Source organism: Gossypium hirsutum, chromosome A13 (assembly GCF_007990345.1).
Source record: "Gossypium hirsutum isolate 1008001.06 chromosome A13, Gossypium_hirsutum_v2.1, whole genome shotgun sequence".
Lineage (NCBI taxonomy): Eukaryota > Viridiplantae > Streptophyta > Magnoliopsida > Malvales > Malvaceae > Gossypium > Gossypium hirsutum.
Window position 1 is genome coordinate 9,121,229 of NC_053436.1, and position 6,220 is coordinate 9,127,448.

The following is a 6,220-nucleotide window of genomic DNA, read 5'->3' on the forward strand; positions in this document are numbered from 1 at the left end:
TAGTTAGACCTGCTATTGCTGCAAATAATTTTGAACCAAAACCTAACACAATTCAAATGATACAACTGTTTGTTCAGTTTGATGGTTTGCAGGACGAGGATCCCAACGCTCACTTGGAAAATTTCCTAGAATTTTGCGAAACATTTAAAATCAATGGCGTTTCTGATGATGCCATACGTCTTCGGTTGTTTCCCTTTTTGTTAAGGAATAAGGCTAAACAGTGGTTGAACTCATTACCACGAGGGTTAATCACTACTTGGGAACAAATGACCAAAAAAATTTTATTAAAATATTTTCCACCGTCTAAAACAGCCAAATTACGTAATGATATCTCTTCTTTTGTGCAGATGGATTTAGAAACACTCTACGATGCGTGGGAGAGATACAAGGACCTTTTGAGAAGGTGCCCTCACAATGGGTTACTGCTTCGGCTACAGGTTCAAACGTTCCATAATGGCCTGAATCCTTGGACTAGACAGATGATTGATGCAGCCGCTGGAGGAACTATCAATAATAAGACACCTGAGGCGGCTTACGAATTTATTGAGGATATGTCACTGAATAACTATCAGTGGCAAGTTATGAGAACAAATCCAATGAAAGTAGCCAGTGTCTTCAACCTCGACGCGGTTACTATGCTATCTAACCAAGTAGAACTCTTAAATAAAAAGATTGACGGTTTGTGTGGTTCTACTCAGTTACATCCAGTGATGAGGTGCGATTCAAATGGAGGAGGAGCATGCATAGAATATCAACCCTTCAACCCTAGCATCAGGAGGAACAAGTCCAATAAATGGGTAACAATAAATCTAGACCCCAAAATAATCCATATAGTAACACTTATAATGCAAGTTGGAGGAACCATCCCAATTTCTCGTGGGGCGGTCAAGGAAATCAAAGGCCACAACATCCTCCAGGTTTTCAACAACCACCCTACGAACAGGAAAAGAAGCCGAACCTTGAAAAGATGCTCTCAAAGTTTATATCGGTTTCAGAAACTCATTTTCAGAATACTGAGACAGCACTTAAGAATCAACAAGCATCGATCCAAGGGCTCGAAACTCAAATTGGACAACTTGCCAAGTTGATTTTTGAATGACCACAAGGTAGCTTGCCAAGCAACACAGAATCTAACCCAATGGAGCAACTCAAGGTGATTACTAGTCAAGATTAGGAAGGGTTAGTCACACCTAAACCAGAACCAAGACAAGAAACTGAGATAAGCAAAGGTAAAGGTGAGGTAGACCACAATGAGCAGAAACCGGTAAGTACAGAATACAAACCTCTTGTGTCATACCCTAATGCGACAAGGAAAGACATCTCAGATGAACAATTTGGTAAATTCCTTAAACCTTAAAAAAATTACATATTAACTTACCATTTATTGAAGCTCTATTGTAGATGCCAAACGCAATGAAATTTTTAAAGGAGCTTTTAGCAAATAAGCGGAAGTTGGACGAGGCTATGCATGTGAAGCTAAACGCAATTTGCTCAACTATTCTACAAAATAAACTACCTAACAAATTGAAAGATCCAGGGAGTTTTACAATTCCTTGCTTAATTGGTAGTTTAGATGTTAATAATGCATTAGCTGATTTAGGGGCTAGTATTAACGTCATGCCTTACAATATGTTTAAACAACTAGGTCTTGGGAAACCCAAACAGATTAGGATGAGCATTCAATTAGCAGATAAAATTATAAGGTTTCCTAGGGGTATTATTGAAGATGTGCTAGTTAAAATCGATAAATTTATATTTCCCATTGACTTCGTTGTTCTAGACATAGAGGAGGATAGCAACACTCCTTTGATTTTAGGAAGGCCATTTTTAGCAACTACTAGAACGATTATTGATGTTGGCACAGGTGAGCTCACACTTCGTGTGGGAGACGAAACAATCACCCTTCAAGCTCACAATTCCAGCAACACATCGAAAATTGAAGGTGATTACCTAAACCATTCTACTAAAACTGACAATATGGTGCAACCTATTTTGTAGGAAATGAGCTTGAAGGAAGTACATGAGCCATTTTCAAGCAATAGTAGAGGACCTATTTGTGAAGAACGAAGGCTACAAATAGAGGAGCTAGATGAATGGCAAATACATAAACCGAGAACACACGATAAACCAAAACTACGCCAGAACAAGCTCAATACCTTTCCAAATCAACTTAAGGTTAGAAATAGAGTTTTATTAGATACGCAGATCCTCACATTATCACTGCCAAACCGAATGAAGAAATCCCTCTTACGGTACTTAGCATTTTCCCATTCGGTACAGTCAAGGTAAATCATCCCAAGTTCGGCACTTTTAAGGTAAACAATACCCGCTTAAAACCTTATTTTGATAAGATTCACAATAGGACTAAGGAGTATAAACTCCTCGAACTACTATGACCATTCAATGGAAAGGTAAGTCGAGCTTAGACTATAAATAAGCGCTTCTCGGGAGGCAACCCGAGCACTAACTGTATTAACTTCTTTAAATTTTAGTGTTTAACACCTAACTTACTAAGGAAGCTCTTGAATACAAGTTCACCACACAGACACGGCCAAGCACACGGGCGTGCTTAGGGCCGTGTGAAAACAGGGCAAAGATTTCCCCAACACGGGCTATGATAAATCGCCACGGCCGTGCGACATGGCCGTGGGCGAACCTGCCAAAAAAAAAGGGCGTGCGACACACCTATGCCTGGAAACTGTGGCCGAACCTGTCAAATTAACACGGGTGTGCGACACGCCCACGCCAAGTAATCGTGGGTGAACTTGCCAAAACAACACGGGCGTGGACCTTCATACATGGGTGTGGGAGAAGTGAACAGAGATAGACACGACAGTGCGACACGACCGTGTGCACCAACACCCCCAAGGTACACGGGCGTGGGGAAATTGTCATACGCCCCCAAATTCAAAATTCACGAATCACATGGGTAAAAATTGGGGAACATAGGCGTGTTCCCTGGCCGTATGTCCCAGAATCTATAAATATATAAATACCCTTCACTATTCATGATTTCCCTCACCCAAAATCCCTACCCCTAGTCGCTGCAAGTCCACACGGCCTCCCTAACACGCACGTACGCCGTTTCTAACCCCATTTTTTACGCTCATTCTCCTCTTTCTAGCGTTTGTTTACTCTTTTCTCTTTTATTTTACTGATTTCTAATGCTATTTATCATAGTAAACTGCACTTTTCATGTTATTTTCAATCTTTCTATCACTCAAACTTCGTATCTAGAGTAGTCACCATCCTTTTCATGTTGAAGTTATTACTCATTTCATGATTTCTATGCTCCATTTGACTATTTTACGTGCACATTCATAGTTAAGTAGATAAATGTATATTTTTAAGTTTTGTTTTGGTAATTTCTTTTTATTTTCTTAGTTAATATATTAGGCTACATTCATTTATGGTTATTGTTTTTATGGGTTTCATGCTATTAACCCCACACAAATTCATTCTTTAGATATCTCCATTACTTATTCTCATGGCGTTATTTGGAAAGTATTCACATTCCACTTCAATTTCTATTATAGGTACACCATGTCATCTTTACGAGGAAAGAAAGCCGCCGTCCCTGCTTCGGAGAAAAGGAAGGGAGCATCGTCTTCCTCGGGTCATACCGCGAAAATTTGTCACCCTTTCCTGCAGTCCCCTATTGGCCCCCAAGAAGAACTTTTCCAGATTCTACGAGCCCGACCCTTGGAAGTGGGTCGCTGTATAGACTGGGCCGCGTTAGAACAAGTCCAACTCGAGAATGCAATTACGACCCTCCTCACCACCGATCCTTGAGGGCTTTTCTTTTAGATTGTCGAGCTGGCATATCTCGAACTCACGATGGAACTCTGCTCAACGTTCCATCTTCAGACCATGATGGCCTGTTTTGATGACCCGGGAACAATCCAATTTTGCCTCAGTGGTCTAGTCCGCCAATTGAACGTCCTGGAGTTCAGAATCGCACTGGGCCTTTACACTGAGTAGTTCATGTAGGAGAATGAACTCCACGCTCTCAATCGCCGCATCCATCACTCTCCTTCACGGTGTTGGAATGCCCTCGCCCCCAGCACTGCCTCCTACAATCCTAGCCACTCTAAGGCATCGGCTCACCCTCCATCTCTGAGATACTTACACGCCATTTTGGCTCACATGTTAACAGGAAGGAGTGAAAGCACTGGCGTCGTCAACACTCACGACGCCTACTTTCTATGGTGTATGTCGCACGGGCACGTCATAAACCTTGTTTATTCCATTGCCCTTGCCATTCAACATCAGGCGGAGCGACATAGGAAGGGGGTCATCTCTATCGGGCCCTATGTGACGCAGTTGGCTTGGAACTTCGGGCTCCTCAACACAGCAACCCAATCATCCTCCCTCACTCTCATGGGCCAGATGTCCCCACAGGGCATCTCGAGCATGCTAAGTATGAGGATGATCGAGAATCGACGTGCCACATTCCCTCCTCAGTACTGTCTCACCCAATCCACCGAGGAGGAGACCCCCGAGGACATTACTAATGATGTCCCTCCATGTCACGAAGACCCATCGTTTCAGCCACCACCACTCTCTCATCCAGTTTATGCGGCGGCTTCATACGCTGACATCTCTGAGCGCCTAACTCGATTCGAGCAGCAATGTTTTTAGCGCTTCGATCACATTGATGCTACACTACACCAGATTTGTTAGCACTTCCACATCTCATCGCCACCCCCACCTCGCAAACCATCTAGCGATGAAGATGTTTAAAAACTTTTATTTATTATTTTATGTTTTTACTTTTATTTTATTTTGCAACTACTTTTTATTTTTCTTTCATCTTATTTTTATTAGGACTTATAATTATTATTTTACAAATTTTAATTTCGGCTAATTCATATTGAGTACTTAATCTTCCTTATATATTTCCTAAAAGAGTTCCTGATTCTATCACAGTTATAAAGAGCTTCAAAGCTCACTATTACTCAGGGACTTGAAACTCCACTGGGGAAGGTTCTCCACGACTGCCATGTCCTGCTCGACCATGACCATAACCAACTTCAAATACAATATTCTTTTGGCACAGGACTTATGGACTAATGAACCACTACCACCGCCGAAGTATCCTCCTCCACCGTCACACCGATTACTCTCCAAAACTCCAGTTCAAGGAAATTCATTCACCACCCAAGAAGTTTCACTTCTCTCCTTATCTTATTTTTATATTCTTTTCTATATATCTATATTCGTACATTGAGGGAAATTTACATCTTAAGTGTGGGGGTAATTCATTTCACTATCAGAAAAATCCCTAAATGATTGCCTTGTTCTCTTGAAAAGCTTTCATATCATGTTTAGGATAAATTTTGATTGATTTATGATTTTTATCGATATATCTTGAATTAAAACATAGGCATTTATGCATTGAATGTTTAAACTTTAAGACATTAGGGAATCAAGCATGATAAGTTGATTTTTGAAGAATTAAAAAACTTTTAGATTGTTTCCCTAAGTTTAGGTATTTTCTTGAGTTGGAATTCACAAGTTTAAACATCAAAAAGCCATAATTTTTGTGAGATCTTGAGCCTTTAGAGCATCTATTATTTCTTTCATGCTCACTTTCATTATGAGTGTATCAGTATTGAATTGTTATTCTATAACTTGCTTGATTATGCATGTCAAGACCACACCATTTGATTTGATATGTCAAAATGATAAAGGCACTTAGGTTTAACCCACTCACTCCACAAAAGCCTACCTTCACAATTAACCCTTAGTGAACCCCCTTGAGCCTAACAACCCATTCATTGATGTACCCTCAATATTAACCCATAACTCATTATTGTTGAAATCCCCTAAATTAATTTGATCTCTATTTTTGTCGAGATTTGAATTGGAATAGTTACTGAGCTATGTTTTATTCTATTTTGTAATTTTACTTGTTCTTAAAATATATATAATACATGTATACATTTTAGTAGTAGTGATCTTCTGAGCTAAAGAGTTAAATTCCATATCCTGAAAAAGCTCTATTGTACGCAATTGATGACTAGCCATTTTTCTAGCTAGGCAAATTTTCAATTCAATCTCGATTCTAACCCTTTCTTTCAGCTTGTAACCACACCCTCTAACCAAAGCCACGTTACAACCCTCTAAAGACCTTTTGATTGATGTTTCATCTCAATTTATAGTGGTGGAGATTTGATTTTCATGCAAGCCTATGGTAATGACTTTTCATTATTTGAGT

The 6,220-nt window shown here is 40.0% G+C and overlaps 1 non-coding gene across 1 annotated transcript; it reads right to left on the reverse strand.

The window, feature by feature from the left end:
* Positions 1-314: 314 nt before the first annotated feature.
* LOC121212845 (small nucleolar RNA R71) lies at positions 315-421 on the reverse strand. Its single transcript, XR_005908218.1, has one exon. It is a non-coding gene; the product is annotated as a small nucleolar RNA R71 (small nucleolar RNA).
* Between the last annotated feature and the right edge of the window lie 5,799 nt (positions 422-6,220).